The following is a 23,240-nucleotide window of genomic DNA, read 5'->3' on the forward strand; positions in this document are numbered from 1 at the left end:
ATAGGCATGTTTCTCTTATACTTTACCTTTCCCAGGTCACACAGTTTATCCATGAGATTTTCATCCCTGTCACAGTACTGTGTCCTCCTCTCTTATGGGCTGATAAGTGACTGCAAGTCTGGAAACAATTTTTCCACATTATTGGGGGGCAGGATAGGACCCCATGTGAATCTTCATGCAGGATTGCTTTGAGCTGTGCTACCCAGCGTTGGGCTCGCCAGAAGGCAACCCCTGGTGTTATGGTGCATGTTTTGCTGGTGAGTATACAGCACTTTCCATGCTGTCATGGTGCTTCTCACACTTCAGTGTGATTCTGCCCAAAGATTGTTATCTTTGATCTCTCACAGCTCTGCCTTGTATTTTTAGATGCAGTGGAAGTAAGCCATTGACATTTTTCTCCTTTTTTTGAATAGGACTTCTCACATGTTGTTTACTCTCCTCCATCTCTGTGAGTTTTACTGGAGTGTTTCTTCTCCACTGAGAGGAACATGCTGTTCACGTGCACTCTTTCTCCTGCTCATGTTTGTGTTGCCTGGAAAAGACCAATTTTCCCTAACTGCACGATAAATCACATTTGTGTCCCATTTAAAATATAAACCACAACAGACACAGAAGAACAAAAGGAACCACGCCCAGCTTTTTTGACAAAACTCCCACACATTGATAATTAGAAGCACATAAAACCATACACAGGCTAGGAGAGCTCGAGCGGCTGTCACGCCTCATGCTGTCTGTCTCAGCCTCCTCCACTTTCAATTCTGCCGCAAAATTGCCTGGAACAGTAAAAAGGGCAGAAGATGATTAACATAAACAATCTGTGAAACAATGGAGATTAAAATAATAGTAAAGATTGCCTGACAAGTGTGCTTTCACGAGACTCTGGGAAATCTTTGCTTTAATTAATTATCTGCACTTGTCCAAGGGATATCTGAAGCACTTAAACACTAAAAGGAGAACAATGCATTTTAAAAGCCATCTCTAACACAAATAATTGTTGAAAACCTTTTAAGTAGCTTACTGCATAGCCAATGTGGATAGGGGATTCTGGCCACATGTTTGTTTTATATTTTGCAATCAGACTTACTGGCTCTACAGACTTGAACTATAATCCTGCAAACTCACATGTATAAGTATTCCTGCTAGACTCAACAAAACTGGATTGTCCAGTTTGTTATATATATACTACCAAATGTAACAAATAGTGCTCATTACATTCACTAATACTGTTGCTGCTGTTGCAAGGCTCCATATATTTGTGCTTAAACTATGTAAAGCATGGTGAATCCCCATGCCTCATACACCCCATTGCCCTATTAGCAGTTTAAACACCTAAGAAGGAACTGAACACATTGGCAAAGTGTGGAAAAAAAATAATGGCTTGAAGGGCTAAAGGACTTTACCCAAGGATGTTGACTAGATCAAAGGCAAAGCTCTGTAGGAAAACTAGGGCTCTTCATTCCCCACACAATGTCACATACTAGATGGCAATACCTACTTCATGGTAGGATTTTCTCCAGCTTGCAGAATCAGGCCCTTATTTCAGGCATATTACAGCAAGTGTAACACATGGAAATGAAGTTAAGAACCTCACTGATCTCAGCAATGTAATGATGAATATTTATTTTAGTCTAAAAAATGACCAGCTTTGAGCAGTCTCATTTCTCAACTTAGACCATTTTGGCACCAATTTTTTCACATTAAAAACTATTTATCTTCCATTAATTTCACCCTCTAACTCAGGTGAATAAGGATTGGTAGGACATAACCATCCTTAAAATGAAAGATGCCCTTTTATAAAAGCCAGTTCTTTCTATTCTTTCTCTTATTTTTAGATCTGCTGTTAAGTATCTCACATACAGGTATTTGGTACTATTCCTCTGTGCCAGTACATTATAGATGTTTCACCCAAAGCAAGGGAGATGTACTTGGAGAACTTACATAAAGTCACGTGAGCTCCACACTTCCAGATCATCCTGCCACATATTCTATCACACTTGCTCACTTTCAGCAGTGCCAGCCTTTAGTAGACCCTAATTTCCCCAGGACTACATCAAGACTACCTACTGAATGCAAGTGAATGACTCTGAATCTAGTGATCATAAGAGTAATTACTCCCAGGACAAATTTACTTCTCTTGTATGTCTAGTCAGAAGCAATCAACAAGAACAATTATTTAGTTTAAGAGCCTAAATTAGCGCCTAGGTTCAACTGGTTTGACAGCAAGATGAAAGTTAATTAGCTCTATTTGCTAAAATTTTAAATGCTAGTGAAAAAGACCTCATCTTGAGGTAATTAATTGCTTTTTGGCCATTCAAGCTGTCCATGATTTCAAGTCTGAAAGGGCTTGTTACGTCCCAAGAAAACAAACCAGCCTTATAAAACCCTGGAACATTCTACCACCAAGCCACCAGGAAATTCAAACAGCTCTTTGTCCAGAAATCAAAGAAACAACTAAAAACACAAGGGGAAAAAAAAAGCTTTTGAACATGGAGTTCTAGGAAAGAAGAGTCTTAAAATATCTGTCATCAAATAAAAAAGAAGAAATCAAACTTCCATGGACTATATGCTGATTTTCGTGGGTATTTTGGTTAACTTTCATTCTCCATTAACAAAAAATAAAAATCTAAAATAGATGACATATTTCAATTTATGCATTTATTGTATTATCTGAATTAATGATGCATTGATGTTTGATTTTTTTTTTTAAACTTGAAAATACACCTATATATCTTTGGCTTGCTGAAAAGAGTAATTTATTTTGTATGATCTGAAATGATGTTTTTTTCTCTTCAGATGTCTAAAAACCAAACAATGATTTATACTTTAGCTCCAGTACAACTGAAGTTATCATGAGTTCTGCCACTTACTTCAATAGAACATTTTCTTCTCCAACTATTACCTTCTATTCCTCCTGTCTTTACTTCCAAATCTTAACAAAGTTGAAGATTATAAAGAAGTTATAGAGTGTTGCTCAACATTTTACGTTTTTAAAGTATACATAAAATATTTGTTTTATCTGAATTTTTTCATGTTATTTCCAACAAAAGAGACTGTGTTTTAAATTTTCAAATTATGTGTTATCTTATACTGTCAGTCTAGAAATTGATCAGAAAACAATTATACTATATTAAAATCATTCTATAACTTTCTTATTAAACTTATACAAAACTGAGCCATGATATTTCCTCTCATATTTTTTTAATAATTCTTTTGGGAATAGAAAGAATTTTTAAAAAAGGAAAGAAAAAGTGGAAAAATAATTTTTCTGGTTTTCCTTATTTTTTTCAGCTGGAAAAGGGGATGAGAGCTGTAACTCAGCATTTTAAGCTTTTCACAGTGGTCTTCTTTAAAATTGCAACAATTGAGCACAGTACCAAAACATATTTTTGACCAAGTTTTTAATTAATTTTTTTGGGAAAAAAATCAGACTTATCTATGTCTGAGTCTATCTTGCCACTCCTGTACATACACTAATTTTGCTTAGCTTTTAATACTGAGTTTTCGCTCAGTGTTGCTTGCTGTTTTTATTTCACCCTTCCTTTAAGCAGTATTTTTTTATGTATTTAACCGTAGGCTTAACACAGATAGCTTATTCTTTCTCCAGTTTATTGTTGATGTATGAAGGAATTATGATTACTGAATTAGTCTAGTGAGTAAATATTATACGTGGTGTCTACCTTGACTTCTCACAATGCTTCACTAGTCTTGCACATTGCAAGAAGGCACCCAGGAGAGAATCTTGAATGACAAATCTAGGTTGCTTTATATAAGCCATTTCCAAAGAAGTACAGCAGTGCTTGCATATTTTGTTCTACTTTTTTCATAAAAATTCCCTGTAGTTAAGTGGATGCTGGTGAAGGTAGCTGACTTGAAAATCACTGCAAATGACACAAGTTTTCAGAGTTCCTCAAAGAAATAGTTTCACTTGCAACTGGAAAAAAAAATCCTCCCCAAATCATTAGAATTCTTGCATATTCTCAACTGAGAAAATCATAAATGGTTTTTCTGTGGGGGCTTAATTAGACCTGTTACTTGGGGTCTTCCCATGCTGAAAAAAGGAAACTTAAAATAGTCTTACAGTAATTCCTATTCATAAAAATTTATGTGAATGAATTTTTTTATGGAATTTCTTCCTAAACTCCAAACTGGACTGGCTCTTTCCATGCTTTGCTTAACACAGAATGAGACCTAGCCCAAGAAATGGTGACTTCGAGGTTCACCATTATGTGGTCAGTCAATGGTTTATGGAAAGAGAATTCAAAGAACATATAAACTACATATAAAGCAGACACTTCTACCCACTAAAATTGTTCACCGAAGACAAACACACGTGCATGAAATTCTACAAATTTGCTACATTCAACCTAGAATCCTGTCTGAAAATAATGATGCTATATTGATTTTTTTTATAACTTTCCATTTAAATTTAATAGGAAGCTGAGCTGGGATATTTGGAGCTATTCTTTTTTATAATTATTTTTGGGACAGAAGGGAGAGGAAGATTTTGCACTTTTTACTTAAAAATGATGGGAAAGGGGGGAATTAAAAAGCCTAAGGAAATGGAGGTTATATACACTTAAAAAACAGAACCACTCATGTTGTTTGGCTTATGTCCAGGAAGAAAAATCTAGTGAGACATCTTGAAGCCTTTAAAATCATAATTTTCAACTCTGAGGAATTCTTATATTATCCATGCTAAAAAAAAATTAAAAAAAAAGGAGCATAGGTCTTTTTTCTCCATACATTTCCAGATCACAGTTAAAATGTATTATACGTACTGTAGATGTTATTTTTAGGTCAGATTGCCTGGTACTGTATTCTAGGTACTTTATGTATGGGTCACAGAGTTCAGTAATAGTAATAAGACATACTCTGTTGCTCTGCTGCATGGATAGAATGTGTCTTACCCAAGGCCTTTTACTCACAGAAACAACACTTGAACTTTATAAGACATTTTAAAGGGTTGGGGTTTGGGGTTTTTTTTAATTTGTAACACTCCCCTTAGGAAGGTTTTTGTTGTCCCTGTTTTGTTTGCTTGCTTTTGTAAGCTGAGAAGCCATGTTGGCTAGGAATTAATTAGAAAACTTCCCAACTCAAAAGTAATTGACCTTTGGAAACTAAGTTAAAAATACTGGTCCAGCAGAGAACCCATACATCAAGACTGTTTCAGTTTAAGCGTTTCTCACCCTTCACAAGCACAAAGACCACGAGGCAATGGAAAGCACCTACACGTTTCATAACCCTGCCAAATTATTCAGCTGAAAACTTGGTAATTACATGTAACTATTTTTGACCATTTAAGCAGAGGCCTCATGCAAACAGTCAAAATTTCATTGTTCCCCAGCCTAGATTACCAATGACACATCCTCTTCACCAGAATTTTCCTTTTTCTCTGTAGTCTTTGGCAAGGTAAAGCGTCTTTCTCAAATTCTCTCTTAATCAAAGCTGCTGTAAGCACAACAGAGAAATCAGCATGACTACCTGGCGTGGCTGCTGCTCCCTGAGCCCAAATATGCACCTTGTAGCTGCCTCCTCCTATGCTATCTGTGAGTTTTGTTCATCAGTGTTAGAACCAGATTGATTAGAGCTCTTCAGCTGATGGACGGATTAGGAAAAGCATTAACAACTGCTCCATTTCAAGTGCCATTTCTTTTGAAAGCAGCCCAATCGTTCCATCTAGGCAGGATTAAGAGCCAGTCACAAGTAAGCCAAGCAAATGGTAGCCAAAGCATAAATCATCATTACATGCTGGCAGCTGGCTGCAACTACATGACAACTATTCACAAACAGGATGCTTGGTGCCCTTTTATGTGGATCTTGTGTTCTTTGCACATGTTTGTTCCACGTGAATTGTTCCCTTGGAAATACAGGGGGAGAACTAAGGTGCTGAGAGAATAATAAAATACCTCATTGTCTCCTGCTGCCTTTTAATCTTGGACAAAAGACCCTTTTATTCATGGACAAAATAAGATTGGCAGAACTGATACATAAGCAAAATGTGCAATGTGTATCCTTTAGTCGTGAAACACAAAGCATATATGTTCTTGAGTCTTTGCCACTGACGTAAACTCTGACTTATGAAATTATACGAACTGCAATCCATTCATCAAGATTTCCCACCACAGCATTAGTACCTCTTCACCATTACCTGGAGCTCTCTAGCTACATGGTATTTCTGCCCCACGCTATGGTCTCTTTAGTCAGAGAAACATAAAAACCATCAGCAAGAACGTAGGGTTCCTTTCCTCTTGGAGTGATCCCAGCAGTGTTATCACATGCATGGTCTCCCCTTTAGGAAGATGATTGCATGTTTAAAACATTCCAATTTTAAGTCCCACTTTGGAATTCAATATGATTTAGTGACTTGGGTGGTTGGGTGTTTTTTCTATATTTGTTTTACTGTCTTTTCACTACTTCTAATTGCTTTTCATAAAAAAGTCAAGGATACATATATTACAGTCACATAGATACATAAAATTGTACAATTATGCCAAGAAGAAAAAGCAAAAGGAAACCCCAATAACTTGCAGAATATATATTTTCCCCTCATAATCAAAACCAAGCTTTGTGGCATGATTCCATGACAAATATTATTCTTTATGGCATTATCTCAGTTAGTCAAAGAAAAAGACCCAATACCCATAATAAATACCTGTAATAAAGGGCGTTAGATGAATCTCAAAAATCAACAGAATAGCCAAGTAACACACTTTTTTCTCTACCTGCACATTCACACCTCCTAGCATGGGAAATACTTTTGAAAAGCATAATCATTATAAACCATCTCAAAGCAATCCCAACATCTGCCATTCAGTTGTTCTGCCATTCAGACTTAGAGGTTAATACCTTATCTGTAATAGTTGTAAATACCAGATGTAAATACCAGAGAAAGGTGTAAGAATTTCAACATAGGCAGGTGTTGGATAATCATCTGTCATGTTAGCTTTCATCTTGAATCCTAGTCTTTGACAATGGTTTATGCATCAAAACATGACACTGAGTTCTTTCAAAATGTGTTAGCTTTAGCAGGTGTAACTCTGAAGCTCTCAAACCTCATGTAAATGTCCAGGACTTTTCCAGACCTTGCCGAGTGCTTCATCTCTTTGACTTTCTCTGGAAAAGAGCTGCATGGGCGTTTTGGTAGACTTCTTGGTTATTGCTGAAGTCTGGGAGTGCTTACAAGAATATATTACTGTGCTGCTGTTTTGTATATAATCCTCATTTAGCTAGACCAAGAAATATTCACAGAAATCCCGGATTTTGAATTTCACAGATCTTGCATCTGGAATGGACATAGTCGTCTCATAGAAGAAATTTATATCCACAAGGAAAATCAGAACCCCAGTAAAGTCTGTTTATAAACCATGCTATGAAAAGGGCTTGAAATACTACAAAAACCTCTTCCAAAAGTTAATGCAGCTTTTCTGACTAAGACAGATCCTATGTGACTTTGTGAGACAGTGGTTGCTTTTCTGCACAGGAAAGAGCATCACTCTTACCTTCTTTGGATTACTTTATGTTAACAATAAATTCCTTCCAAATAGCCTTAATTATTAAATGTGGCACTGGCATATTAATCCACTGATTTCTTCCTGCCCAATATTTTGTTTTATCCATGTATTACATCTAACAGACCAAATTTAAATACCTGAATGCTAGATTCACTAATACACATTGTCAGAATTGTCAGTAGCTTCATATCCTGATAACCTATTAAGTAATATGAGAGTTGCTAATTATTCTAGAGCTGGAACCTATTAAAAATACCAGAAAGCTAAACCAGAGAAGGGTGCTTTTTATTAAATTCCCAGCAGGAGTGAAAAGTCTATGAATCCAATTAAGTGACCTCATAATTTCTGCTTGAAACCAAGGCCTTGCTGGGTCTACACACACATTTTTTCCTGAGATAGCTTTTCAGATGAATGGGATTATTTTAACCAAAAGCTGTATTGATATCCAGCTAATAGGGATCCTTTTATTTCAGTAAGCTTATTTGCCTTCCTACAGGGTATAAATTAATTGTAACACTTTTATATCTGCACAATTGAAAGCACAGTAGTAACTTTTATGTCACTGCAGAAGTGTCAGTAAGACAAAGTAACTTAAAATAAGCAGCTGGGAAAGGCTGGCAGAGGGTCACATAAGCTTCATAAAATTCTTCAGAGAAAGATGGTGTCTACTGGCTTAGACCTTAGCCCACAAGAGACCTTATGATTGTGTCTAAAAGCCACTGAAGTCAAAAGGCTTTAAAATACACGCTAACTATTAGAATATGCTTAAGCACCATTTCTAAATCAAAATGTTTTCCTGAATCAGGGCCGCAGACAGGCTCAGAGCTTCTCTCTGCGACCCAGCATCCCGTGTGGGTTGCTGTAAGTGTTGCCCTGAGGAACTGGAACTGAATATTCCACACGATGATTCAACAGTCAACATTTTTCCAATTTGTGCTGGTCCTTTATATTTCCAAGAATGGGTGGTCGCAATCGGCATTGCCCCAGTGTTAAATAAGGTAAAGGTGTGTTGAACAGCAAGCCTCAGGAAGACATTACTATTATACTTACTTGTATGGCTTGTAAAAGTAGTTTTCGTGCCAGCAGCAACAAGAGTAGTAAGTAACTGGAATTGTTTTATTTCAGAGACTAATGGTAAATGCAAATAAAGATTTCTTTGCTCAGAAAACAACAGCCCTGTGAGTTAACAGAAAACATAACAACTGGTAGCTTACCCTCTAAGTAACAAATCCAGTTTAACAACAACCCACATATGTGTCTCCGAGGAATCTTTCTACTACATAATTCTCCCTAGCCCAGTTATTATCTACAGGGATACTACCTTAGGTCTGCTATTCAGAAATGCTCCACCAGCTTTGAGAAAAAAATGTAAATTACAGAGAAGAACTAAGTTAGCAGCTCTACTGAATATGAGCAAAATTGTTTCCTTCAATTGTAAGTGCACCATTTTATAACAAGAACAGCTTTAATCACAGCCCTTTCTGCACCATAGAATAAGCAACAAGGCTTAGCTACTGATGCATTTTTTCTGTGGCTGATGATCAGTCCAAGAAACTATTGCAAAATAAGTTTTAAAGTAGTTTTGAACCCTCCTTCAATCCAAGATCCTCATTTTGGTGCACAGGAATAAGAAAATCAACTGTAAAAGATGCTTTGGGAAAAAATGAAGTTGTGAATGGAAACTATGGAAAAAGGTATTTTTTTTCAAGGTGAAAAAAAACCTATTACAAGCAGTCCACCTCCCTGTGGATTTTTAATGTGGCACCATTATTTGGAAGTAACGTGAAGGTTTTTCATTTATTGACGTCTACTCTCCTTCCTACTGGCACAGGCTTTTCTGATGCTTTCACTCTAAAGTAAAAATAATTTATTTTCTGTAAGATTCCTGTCATAAGACTGTAGTAAACAAATATTTCCATCTGTTTTGGGAGAGAAATGATTTGTCAACAATGGAAGCGAGTATGGATGCAACCCAACCCAAACCCAACCCAGCCCAATCCTCAGACTTAATATCAATAATCAGAGGGGCAATGGACAGACAAAAGATGACAGAACACAAACTAAAAACTTGGATATAAATGATCCAGAACTGAGGAACAGATGAGCTAAAATATCATTCCAGACTTAGTGACTTGATCTCATCCCAATGTGGACTGAAACTAGGCCCATGACTGCACTCCCTTGCTAAGTGGGAACAGAGCTGTGCCACAGCCCTGTGTCTGGTTTGAGAATAAGAGGATTCATTGTTGCAGTCTCGATAACTTAAATATTAAATGCAGATTGACTTAGTAAATTCAGGGTCTGAGTTTTGAGCAATATGGGAGGTATATGAATCCAACACTGCAGGCCTCAGGCTCTCTTGCTATTAAGCCAAAGCTGTACGTCTGCCTAGTATGCATTTCCAAATTCTGTATATAATGGTTCTCTCTCCTCCACATATTGCTTGTTCTGAAAACCTCCCCCCAAGCTTCTGATTCTTTCCTTCTTCTTCTTTGGATTGTTTTTTTTTTTCTTTTCTCCTTTTGTTTCCTTTTTTTTTTTCCTTTGATTTGAACTTTTCTTTATGGTCCCTTTATTGCTCATTCTTTTTTTCTCTTTACTATTTTCCTCCTCTTTTACATTGATTGACTGACCATAACTGTAGGAAATGACTGGAAATATTCAGCAATCTAGCAAATGGCATAAAATGAGTGAGTCATTATTATCGGAAGCATGACGAATCCCTACGTTTCCTTTTATGTTTGTGGCAAAACAGGTGGTCAGCATCTTTAGGAATCAGCCAAAGATTTCTTCTCTCTATATCTTGCACTGCACGGACCTCACAAAGTGTGCTAATAATAATAGCAAGAATGGAAAAAGCAAGCAAACAAACAAACAATTCTGGGTGAAACTTAAAGCAAAGAAAGCAGGCTTCACACCTTGGACATTGAAGCTCAACTTACAGATACAGGCATTTATGGAGTGAAGGGACATATGTCAAAGGCATTAGAAATAAAGAATGTGATGCTTTGATTATCTCTTCCACAACTGAAGATCTGAAGGTGGAAACAGCAAAACCTTTTAATTAGATTTTTAGGAGTATATCCCAGGAAAAAGCATTGACAATGATCTTATTCTTATTATCCAGAAGTTGTTTTCTAGAAATTTCTCTGCTGTGTTACAGAAAAAAAAAAGAATTTTCCAAATCTTTCATCTGAAGTCTTTAGTCCTTCATGCAATGCTTGGGCGTGGCTCTACTTTGAAAAGGAAACCCATATGACGTTTTACTTTCTTACACTGATTTTTGCATAAAGTACCAATTTTCTAGTACAGTGAATCTAGAATTTTAAACATCCTGAGCCATTCATGAGCTTTTTCTTCCCAAATTGTCTCTTGGAGTCAGAGACTAACAATATGTCTCATTATTTTTCCTTATCATTATCTCTGAAAACGCTCTATGTTTTGTTTTCTATAGCTTCCACTCATACATTTTCCTGCTTATTTAGACTTCCAATAGACTTTACATATTAGCTTTAGGGTTGTTAGTTTATGTTTTTAAGTCTAGTAAACTGAGATATACTCTCAATGGATGTAGATGGATATGTGTCATATGCATACACATTGCACAGGCAGGCTATAGCACAACTTGCAAGGCGGGAAGTGAGATGAGCAAGCTCCTCCAGACCTACTTTGATGACTCAAGACCTCTCAGACATTACCTTTTACTCGCACCTCAGGACAGGTGTATCAGGCACCAGGATTTCCCTATTGGCCTCAGAGTCTCCTAGACTCTCCAGTGCTGCACAGTGCAGTCATACCACAGCAGGCTCCTTGGTCTCAGCTCCATTCTAGTTTGCCTCTCACAACAGGACTTCCAGAAGGATCCCCAAAGACATCTTTACAGCAGACTACCACAGTGCCTGCACTATGGAAAATAAGTCTCTCAAGGGCCCCTTTAAAACAGCTAGATCACCAGTGAGATTCTGAGCCTCCACTTTCTGCAGAATATCTAAAGCATTAAATCATATAAGCTATTTTTCCACTGTCAGCTTATAATTAGCCTGTTTCCACTGCTCATCTGAAAAAATCCAAGGTCTCATCTTCCCACTGACTTGCTACTGTGTACAAATAACTTTTATTTTTTCTTCATTTGTCTCAAGAAAACATAAGCAGTACTGTGTGTTTTTCATACAATGATTGCTAAAGTCATTTAAAGTGATATGATGCAACATGTCATCTACCAGCTGAAGCTCTAGTGGGAGAAGGTTTAGCTGCTAATCTAGACAGAATATAAGGGCTCTGAGAATGCCCATGCCGGACGTTTCACTGGAAAACTGTAAAAAGTGCATTCCATACGGCTTCCAAAAAAATCCCACAGATGTTACCAACAAAGAAATTGGGATGCTTTTAGAAATCAACCTCAAAATTCTTCCGTTGTCTGTCTCCCTGGACATTGTGTTCCAAGATTAGCACTAGAAAACAAAAAAACCCAACTTAAATAGCTTGACACAAATAGAATTAATATATAAATTGCTACCATTCCAGAAGATATTGTTTCAAATCATATTTTTTCATAGATTTATGAAAAACACTGTGCTAGTGCATGTGCTTTTGTATCAGAGCAATGGATTTGTAATCAGGAAGGGAGAAATTGTGCACTTGCAAATTTAACCTTCAAAAAGGCCAGGACACCATAGCTGTAAGAAGGACTCAAGGACAGAGTGTTTTCAGAAAGAGGCATGATTCCCAACCTAATCCTTTCTTGCTACAAGATAGCTTATCCTAAGACCAGGCTGTAGTGGCACAGCTGTTTCAGCTGAAGAAGAGTGAGGCTATGTCTAGACTACAGGGACATGCTGTGGGTTCCCCTGACCTGTGACACCTGCTTGGGCCTCAGGCTGAGTGCAAGCTACCTAGAAGAAACAGTATGGAGGCAAGATGCCAGTCCCTGGGACATCTTGAAATTTGAAGTGCTACTGAGCATACTCTAGCAACTATCTCTTTCTGAAGATTTTATTCTTCCTAGTTATCATTGTCTAAATTTCCACTGCTAACTTTGATTTTTGCCTTTCATGTGTGTATGCATATATTATCTATATTACCTATATTATCTAAAATCTAAATCTAAAATCTAAAAAATCTAAAACTCTAGAAAGAGATTTAGAGATTATTATTTACCCTACTTCATGATGAGCAATGTGCATAATTCTAGTTATTGTTCATAGTAATTGTGTGTACATAGTACTGTACCACAAAGGAAATGTAATTCTTCTTCAGTGGTGAAAAAATGCTGCTGGTATACCACAGCCTATGATTTGCTAAATTCTGGAAATCATATGGCTATTGTAACTCCAATAGGTGCAAAGAAAACTTTTTTCACTGAACAGTCACATTTAACTTTAGCGCAAATTCATAGAAACTGCATTTTTAAAAAATTCCTGCAGTGCTGTTCACAATATAGAGCAGTAGAAAATTTGACCAAATAGCTAAAACACGACAACCTGACATGTGCTCCAGTTTATCTATGTACCTATGCTTAGGAAACCATAAAAAGATCAAAATCAAACCACATTCATCCTGAAAAGAACATATTCCAGACACAAACACTAACAGAGCCACCAAGTCTTCTAATTCAAATAAACTAGCACCTTTTATAATGTATAAATCACTGGTATGAACACATGTTAAAACTAAATACAGACAAACACACTACAATAATTTTTTCCAAGTGCAACTCTTGGAATCATATAAGTCACTGTGGTTTCCAAGAAGACAAATGGCCTGGAAAATGAAAAATAAATTAGTTCTGTGACTAATTGGAGTCAGAGATTGGAGGTCAGACTTGGTTCTGCAGTTGACCCTGGTGACCAGTAAAAGTCCAGCTTGGCTCACAGTACAACTTTCTGTATTTAGGAGTTGTTTACAGTAGAGAAACACTGAAAGTGTACATTAGAAAACTTCCTCTAACAAATCTAAAACACATGTCAGTTCATAGGCAAGTAATAAACTTATAAGGGGCCATGTTGACAGTTTCAAAGCCTTTTGGTAGGACCCTGCAACATAAGATTGGAAACATTATAATAAACATCTCTGCTTTTAAATTTTGCTGCTTGTCCTAAGATGCCTGAAAAATGTATCAGCTTCATAAAGAGTTTTGTCTCCCCTAGTCTTTCTCATCACACAAGTAAAAATATTATTCAACTCTGAGCATATTTTGCTCAGGTATGAATCTCATGCAATTCTCTTAAGGTCAAGAGAGTTACACTAGTGAAATATTTAAATAAGTTGCTTCAGAATCAGGCCTCTTATTTTTCACACAGAGAACAAAATGATGTTAATTTAGTGCATTGGCTTGGACTTGTAATTGCTGATATTTTCATTGTGTTGTTCAAAGTATTTTGCTCCCTTCAAAAGTGTTAAAACTGTTTATAAACCACATCTGTTTCCTTGCATCATGTAATCACTGAAGATAAACTCTGTTTATAAAGCATCACACATACAACAGGTTATAAAATTTCTCAAAGCTCTGATGAGCATGAGACTCTAATTAGAGAAAAGTCAAGCTCTTCATGCACATAGCATTATTATTATTACTACTTGAATCCACTTGTAGCCATAAGAGAGGAAACCATTTCCCAGTGGAAAAATTCTACTTAATTCATTAAGATCAAATCTTCCACTGCTCCCCAAAATCCCAAGTAAACAGGTGATGTGATAGATGGAAGAGCTGACTTAGAGGGAACAACCTGACTTATGAGCTCAAGTAGGAGCAGATGCAACTCTGACTATATGGCGGGGAGAGAGGAAGCTGCACAGTCACCAGGCTTGCATCACCTTGTAGGTATTAGAGTAGATCTGTGCTTGTCTTGATCGGCTGTACTTGCAATTTTAGATTTCTTGCTACTTTTCTAGTCTCATCAGGCCTATTCCATTTTCTTCCTCTACACCTTGCCCAACCTCTCTCCACGTCCTCGCTGCTCCCACGACAGGTGCAAAAGAAAGCGGGGCACTGCCTTTTTTCTTAGCCTGCAGAAGGGAAGGCAACTACAGTAACTCCCAAGTAGCAGGGCATTTCAGAAAACGTTGGAAGTGCTATTTACAAATTGTCAGTATTCCCAACACTGATCTATGAGAGTTTGAATGCATTTGCTGGTCTTGTCTCCAGATAATTCTCAAAGCATTGTGAATTCCATTTTAAAGTTAATCATATCACAAAAATAGCCTTCCAGAAACTGTCTCCTCAAGAGCTGGAAGCTGTGATTTTTCCATGACTAATACATTCCATGTCTGTTTAATCTATTTTAATTACATTGATGCATCCATTTTTCCCCTTCCATTGTTAAGCATGCCGCTACCAGTGCTTAAATGAGTACTTCTGTCCTTGTTTGCCTCTAGTTTGGGAATGTCAAAGGCAAGAACTCTTTACTTTCATTGCTTGACCACAGACTAAAATAGCCTCTGACCTCCATTGTGAATCCTGGTGGTGGCCTTACTTATCGAATAACCCAGAAGTCATTAAAAAAAAAAGATTTTCAGCATAAAATACATTTATTTCTTGGACACTACTATGGTAGTGGTAGTAGTATCAACTGATAAAGAGCCTATAAAAATTCCTCATACTGCATAAATTAGGAAACTAATTTATCTAAGCAAACATTCAGAGAAATATATGCACACACAGATTTTTTTGTTTGTTCCATAGGCAGTGACATGGAAGATGCAGAGGGGCTTGCAGAAAAGATACAAACCCAGTATCTATGGATCAGAGATAACCCAGTCCTTATGAGTCAGAAAAGTTTCTTACAAGTCATCCAAGTTTCCAACCAAAAACCAGGCTCTGTTTATTTACAGAAGCCTGCGAAGGACCTACCAAAGCCCAATATATTTGTAGCACATTATGTATGAAATTCAAAGGGATATTTTCCCAGCAGCACCATTGGTAGAAATAACATGAATTTACATACAAACAGATCTTAAGGTTATTGGCAAATTGACAGGGAAATGGTATGGGTTGGCCATGTCCAAAGAAGTTTCCACTTCCACAGCAGCCAGACAAAAGACCCTACCAAATGCTAGATTGTATGACAGAGAGGAGACAGGCAGGAACTGAGAAGATATTGAAGTTGTGTCTGCTAATACTCTAAACCATCTTTACAGTTGTTATCCATGCCAGCAGATGGAGAGGACATAGAATGAAAATGATCCCCATCTCCAGTGCGGTGAATGAGACTCGTGCCACGGCAGCTGCATGAATGTCCAGCTTGGCTGATCACAACACAGGGCTAATGTCTTCAACATACTACCAAAACCCCGAAGCCCCTGCCCATCCCCAGGCCTTTGAACAGTTCTGCTCTCACCTCCAGGTCTCCCTCCACCATGCAGTGTAGAAGAGATGGCCATCCCAGTCAAGAACTGAAAGAGCAACTCCCCCACCGACCAAGTCTGCTGTTCACTCACCCCAGGAAGAGCACAGCAGCTAGCTAGCTGTTCTCTTGCACTTAGGATACAGAAACCAAAATGCTTACAGGATATTCAATAAATAGTTCAGCCTTTAGTAGATCCCAGAAGAAAAAGACCTAATAAGAAAGAAAAATTGGTGGGTTTTTTTTCATTTTCCTAGGTCCTTCTTGAGTCTCTATTACAAGACTTCAGTTCTCCCCAGAGAAGTCACCACCTCAGTGTTCAAAAATGCTGATTTAGAATAGTTCTCTCAGCTAACTCAGATAGACTCTACTACTGTGGATTAATAGCTCTCTCGGGTAATTAAAAAAACATACTGCTTTGGATTAAATTAAAACAGAACCTTATTTTAATAATAAGAGGGAATCTAAAAAATAAAGTTTGGCATACAAATGAAAAAGGCGTAAGGTATCTTAATATACCCACCATAGGTGATGACATTAAAACACTAAGTTTAGCTTATGGCTTAGGACAATAATATTTCTGTCATCAGATATTCTCCACTTACATTTTATTAATGTTATAAAATACTTTTGACTAGCAGTTGATGAGATGTGAAAGGAAAATCCCCTACAAAATATGCCACATAAAAAGAGTTCAACTTACACACTGTTATTTTTTCCTAGTTATTAAAACTAAAATTTCCATTTATAAGTGTACCCGGAGCACAGGTTTCCAATATCAATTAATTGTTAATAAAACCAAGTAATTAAACTACATTGCCAATAAATTGTGCAATGTTAATACAAGCATGGAAAGTTACAGAAACAGTGAGAAATAATATAATAGAAGGGAAATGGGTAAGAATATGCATATGAAATTTGTGACTTTTCTACTTTGTAGTGTGAGCTACATCAGAGGTCATAAACTAAGTCCTGGACTCAGGCCAAATTAAAATTTAGATAAGAGAGCCTGGGAGTTACAGGAAGATGTATTTTCCTCTCTTGGCTAATGTCAACCTATCGCCAGAAGTAGAAATACAGGACTGCTGGAAGCACCATATCTCAACTGTCATATAATGCGTGTGTAATGCTTATTTGTGTCATGAAAAATGTCACACCACCATTCTAACTTAGAACATACATTAGTCCTGCTGTGTTGGTCAGACTCTCTGCAGAGATAATCACATTTTGCCTAGCTAAAAGATCTCCCCATACTTCCACGGGCTAGGATCTTCTTATTTGTTTGAATTTAATTTGGATTTGCTTGATTAAAATTATGTGTATACCGATTAAAAAACCATATGTGCCCACAAGAAATTAAAAACAAGTGACCTTTAAAACATTCCTTTATTTGCGATTCTTTAACCCAAACTAGAAACAAATATTCTTAACAGTGCTACATAATCAAAAAATGTGTTTGGTGTGTTTGGTGATCAGTAAATCCATGTTCTCATTCCCACTATGGTGGATATTACCATGACAAAAGCAGAGTCAAGAGTCAATATCATTAAAAGTCAGAAGCTACATTCTAGTTACGGCTTCCTGTGTTATCCGAGCCACTCATAAATTCTCCAGACCTTGCTTTCCTGCTCTGTAATGTGGCGGTCATGTGGGAAGCTGAGATTTTTAATATGTGTTTGTGAGTCACTTGGTACCGCAGAAGACTAGAACCCAACATATACGTTAAAGACTTACAGTCAAGAAAGAATTTAAGCTTGCAGTTAACTTTAAGACTTCCAGCTTGCATTATCCTATGATTCTATGATTCTGTGCTGAAATCCCACTGAAGCTTGAGGTAAGGTTTGTCAGTTCCAAATGAAAACCATTGGCATTTCACTGTACTCGTTGCCTGTGAAAGTTTTCAGTCACAAGTGACATGAAGGGAAGAGATGGATGAATGGGCAGATGCTGCTGAAAGCTCTGCTGTGCTTATCACTGGAGCTTGTCAAAAATTTAATTTCTATGAAATGAAAGACATTTCAAAAGCTGTCAGTGAGATTCAGTTGTCAAGTTGGCTGTAGGATTTGCATCACAGCATCGGCCAGTTAAAGCAGGAATGGTGAGAGTTGAACACAACACTGAAATTCCCACACTGAACATGGAGCTAAGAAATGCAAAGAAATGCATTTCTAGGCTTCATCTTCCTCAAGAGGCCACGCATTTAACCTCGCAACCTGGCTACATGTTCTCAGAAATTAACTATTTCCCAGTGTTAGGCAGTTTAAATCAGATCAGGCTGTACTGTAAAAAGGAGCTAGTTCTCCACTTAGACACAAGGGCACCTGAGATGCAGGAGAGTCCACTCCAAACCCTACCGCTGCTCCGCTTGGGAAGATATTTCAGTGCTGGGTGTCTGTATCACCACAGTAAACAGAGTCACCACCACACTCCTGGCCCAACTAATTCTTATGTAACTTCAGAGAAGTAAAACATCTTCACCAGGAGAGTCTAAACGTTGTTTGTCAAATCAGAGATACAGACCACGTCTTCAAATATGGAAGGTCCAGGACCAAAATCTGTCTTCCAAGCCAGAGAGAGGATTTGAATGCATATCAGCAATATCATAAATGAATGTGATAGATGAGTTAGTGTAGCTGTAACTCATGGGCTACCACTGTAGCGACAGCAGTAACAGTATCTTCAATTCGTATAATAACATATATTCCAACATACAGTACACGCTATTGATTATCTGAAATTTTCTTTTTGCTGAACTGAAAACACTTCTGGGATTTACAGCAACTGTCAAACTGAAAAACAGCTTTAAAAAAATTATTGAAAAGGAATTATTTTGATTCTTGTTTTATTTACTCTCCTGTAACGTTTTTTATATTAGAACTGATCAACTAGACCTCATCAAAGCCTATGAAATTACTAAATTATACAATACGCTTTAAAAATCTTTTTTCAACATTACATTTTTTCCTATATATAATATGAATAAATATGACTGAAACCCTGAATGCATAATTCTCTAAGAGCATATTAAAGCCTGTTGTCTCCAGCACAATCTTTCCAAATGTATTTGCAGGAGGCAGGTACCTCAAATCATCACCTCTTACTATATCCTAATCTAGTATTTTAAAAATGGTGAGGTTTTAACTCAGCAATAGAAAAGACACTACATTCACTCATGTATCACTCACAGGACTCACAACTGGACACCACAGTTTTAGGCTGATACTTACTGGTGCCTTGGGACTTGTTGAGCACCAACCAGCTTGGCACATACCATCCCATGTGGAACAGGCATGTGGTTGCACGACCTCCATGTTTGGAGAGGGACTGCATCTTCCCATTTCCATCATGCTTGATGAATGTTGTTCAGATTTTTAGTGTTCTTTTCATGGGAATGACTACTTTGTTTATACTGTGAAACTACTTTCAATATAGAAACTATTAGTCCAATCGAATTTGGAATTTAGAAATTGAAAAAAATAAGTAATAAATTGAATAGGCTATTTGACAATGAGATTAATACTTGAAATCCTGAAACAATTTGATTTGGTTCCCTGTACTATGCATATATAACTTATGAAAACAGTTCTTGGAAGCTCTCATTTAGACCGGACATTAGGAAGGATTTCTTTACCGAGAGGGTGGTCAAACACTGGAACAGGCTTCCTAGAGAGGTGGTCGATGCCCCAAGCCTGTCAGTGTTTAAGAGGCATTTGGACAATGCCCTTAATAACATGCTTTAACTTTTGGTCAGCCCTGAAGTGGTCAGGCAGTTGGACTAGATGATTGCTGTAGATCCCTTCCAACTGAACAATTCTATTCTATTCTATTCTATATTCCATTCTATTCCATTCTATTCTATTCTCATGGCTGTTTACGTGTTTAGTCTAATGTTCCTGATATTGACGATTAGTTTTTTCAAATAACAGCTAGTAACAAAAGAGTTAAAAAACTGAATTTCTATTTAAAGATTGATACTATCCAGGTGTTCAGCTATCTTGGAAAAAGGCATTTGAGATATACCCTGTCTGCTGTAAATATCATTAGGAGACAGATTAGGCAGTGTTATACAAAACTTTAGTAAAACACAGGGATAACAAAAAAAACATTGTTCAAGTTCAGTGGAATAAATTGCCAAACACGTGACCTCCAGAGTGCCAGAGTGTCCATATCGCCAGCATCAGGCTCATAGTGTCTCATGCAGAGACAAAGGCAATATTAGGTTCTTCTATCATAGGCACCCTAGAAACAGATTAACAGCTACTCTGATGCTATAAAAGATTCTGTTAGTCACATAAAAAGTATGTTTCACTTACTTCTTGAGGGTACAAGGTCCTTAAAATATCTTGGTAATTTTCTTCAAGTTACAGGATCAATGTGCTAACTCTGACTCGTTGCATGACATAATTCTGATGTAGAAAATAACAGCAGAAGTCTCCAACGGAAGAAAACTGGTGTATACCCTCTAAAGATCCGGCCCTTGGGATCAAGCTCCCTTGCATTGAGTTTGGTTTATATAATATAACCACTGATATGTTTACAAAACAGAAAAAAAACACCTCTTTTCATGAACTACTAGGAGAAAATGTAACCTTGGGTTAAAGGATACAATGATTCACAGGTGGGATTGTCTGGGGAGGTGTACGTTTTCACAGGGGAATTTACATACAGCCAAAAGAAACCACTGCACAACAAATCGGGCGGGAGAGGGGGAGTTTTTAACTAAGTGGTAAAATAACTGTGTCTGTTTGTAGTTATTGGGCTGCTGTGCTTTTTGCTTAGTAGGTCAACACGCTGTCGTCTTATTAATTTGTGCCTGAGCCTATCACGCAAAGGTTGTTGCTTCACAGACGGTTTCAATCAGAGCAGTCAAACCAGCAAAGTAGGACATCCTGGTTAGAATTACTTTCTCAACCTCATTTTGAACTGTTGCTTTTTCAATCAGTCTTGGCAGATTTCATTATAAGGTTTTTATTATAGCACGCACATTTCACATGACATAACAGTTTTATGTAAGAAAAGTGCACCTTCAGTCACAGAGTAAACCAAGATGCAAAATACTATTAGTCAAAGACATAGCCTTAATCAAATGTCACACACCATGAGACGAAAATAGCTGGTGTACTTCTACTACAGTCTTTTTTATTATTATTATTATTGTATCCCTTTTAATGATATTCTATAACAAGTACAATATCTACTCCTGACCTCTCAGAGGCTGAGCTCTGTGACAAGCTGACTTTTCACTTCCCTGGTCAAACTGGACAAAATAATTCAAAGTAAATCTGAAGCAGCCCAAAATAGAAAAAAAGTTTTCTTTTCCTTTAAGCAAACTCCCTCTCTGAGAAAGAAACCAAAGAACTTTTATTGTGTTTTTAGCTCTAAAATTTTACAAGCAAATTTCAAACTAAAATGTCTTTCCAAAGAGATACAGTAAAACATTTCATTCAGAAACTTTTGAAATTAAACATGTAGCTTTTCCAGAAAAAAAAATAAAAAACTTTCAACCAAAATTATTCCCTAACTGTGGCATGATTTCTCAAGTAGTTCCAACTGAAACTATATCTGTATTTTTCAGTGAATGAATATCCATCAAAAAATTTTTTCCCAGCTCCTTCTTTTAGTCTTCCACTCTTTTCCTTTGGCTATTCCAGGCAAAGGATTCTTCTCATCTCAGCAACCTCTATTAGAGATTAATCCTCCCTAGATTTCAGCATTTTATATAACTATTCGTTAAGCCAAAGTCAAACTTATTCCTGCAAAAACTTAAGATTTTCTTTCAACTAAATAAGAATTATTACTTGCAGTATTTTAATATCATAAATAATCAGCTTTTAAATCCTTAATAAGGCAAGTGTGTGAATGTATATGTCAGCCTGAAAAAGAAACAGGAACACCAAGATGGCTGATGATAAACAAACTTGTTTCTAGTTCTGTTTGTGCTTAAGTGTTATTTTCAGTTGTTAACTAGGTTACTCAATATTGAATCTTAAAATCTAATAATAATAATGAGGACATATTGATGAGACACGTTTTGACCTTGCTGTGTGATTTTACACCTCTCAAAATATGATCTTGATACAATTCTATCTGAAATCATACCAGGTGCACTTTCTACTGTAGTATCCATACTGAGGACATGTCACTGAGTGAATTATTCTTTTTAGCTATTGATCATGGAATATATTGAATGCATTATGTTTATTTGTAATGGAAGTAATTACGCCATTCAAATATAAGAGGGGGGGGAAAGTTTAACTAACCATTTTCTCATAAATACATGAAATTGGACTTTAAGCACTAAAACTCACATTGTATTCCTATACACATGCAGTCCTGTATTTTACCCCAGGCTATATATGCTGTAGGCACCATTCCTCATTGGCTGAGGAAGGACCTGGGTTTACACAGCTGTACCGTCAATAAAGGTAACAGGCTATTTAAGAAATACCAAATCTCTCTGTTTTTCTTGTAGTTCCTGTCAACAGGCAATCAAAAGACATCAGCACGACTGAAACTGAGGCTGTGTTACTGGTGCTGCCTTGCTCGCTAGCTACTGTGGATACTGTGGTTATGTAATTGGCATCATCTCAGCTTTTAGCTACTGTGGTTACATTTAATGATGTTGCCTTGGTTGCTAGCTACTGGGCAGCTTTGGTGCCTTCTCGATTTACTACGAAGAGTTACTACTTCTGCTGCACTTTGCCGAGCTACTGGCAGGATACTGCTGTGGTCCAAATCTTGGGATTTCTTCTTGGCCAGATGCTTGGTACTGCAAAGTTTTCCTTAATTTGGAGTTTCAAGATTCAACCCGACATCAGTGCACTGTTGATGGATGTAACTGGAATACATAAGTTTTATGAGGGATAGATGGTATTTAGGAGTTTCAAAGGTACATACAGGAGTTAGACACCCTTTTTTTGGAATTTCCTCAGGAAATTACCACTCTCTAATTCCTTGCGGCTTCTCTAAAGTCAAAGGAGTTCTACTATAACCATTTCTGGTTACAGTAGAAACAGCTTTCTTCTGTAACCTGTTTAATCCAAAACTTTCTGAATATTTAGCTCTCTAGACTGGAGCTTTCATGCAGATTTAAGAAGCTGTTTCTTCTTCTTTGAATGCTCTGAAGCAATGCTGCCAAATAGTCAATGGCCACATCAGGGTGAAGCAAGGAACAGAGAGAGATGGCTTGAGAAAGCCACCTCTTTAGGACCCGGATTATGACAGGGCGTAATTCACTAGTTACGAACTCAGAGTTATTCTCAAACCATTTTTCCTTTGTAAGCACTTAGAATCATAGAATCATTGAGGTTGGAAAAGACCTCTAAGATCATCGAGTCCAACCGTTGACCCAACACCACCATGCCCACTAAACCATGTCCCTAAGCGC

General features: G+C 37.2%; 1 protein-coding gene across 1 annotated transcript in view; it reads right to left on the reverse strand.

The window, feature by feature from the left end:
• Positions 1-424: 424 nt before the first annotated feature.
• LOC143171933 (NAD(P) transhydrogenase, mitochondrial-like) overlaps positions 425-23,240 on the reverse strand; it is a 180,603-nt gene continuing 157,787 nt past the window's right edge. The window contains exon 23 of the mRNA XM_076361118.1: positions 425-773. The gene's annotated coding sequence lies outside the window, so the exon portion shown is untranslated. The remainder of the gene's footprint in view (positions 774-23,240) is intronic.

The sequence above is a fragment of the Aptenodytes patagonicus genome, chromosome W (assembly GCF_965638725.1).
Source record: "Aptenodytes patagonicus chromosome W, bAptPat1.pri.cur, whole genome shotgun sequence".
Taxonomy (NCBI): domain Eukaryota; kingdom Metazoa; phylum Chordata; class Aves; order Sphenisciformes; family Spheniscidae; genus Aptenodytes; species Aptenodytes patagonicus.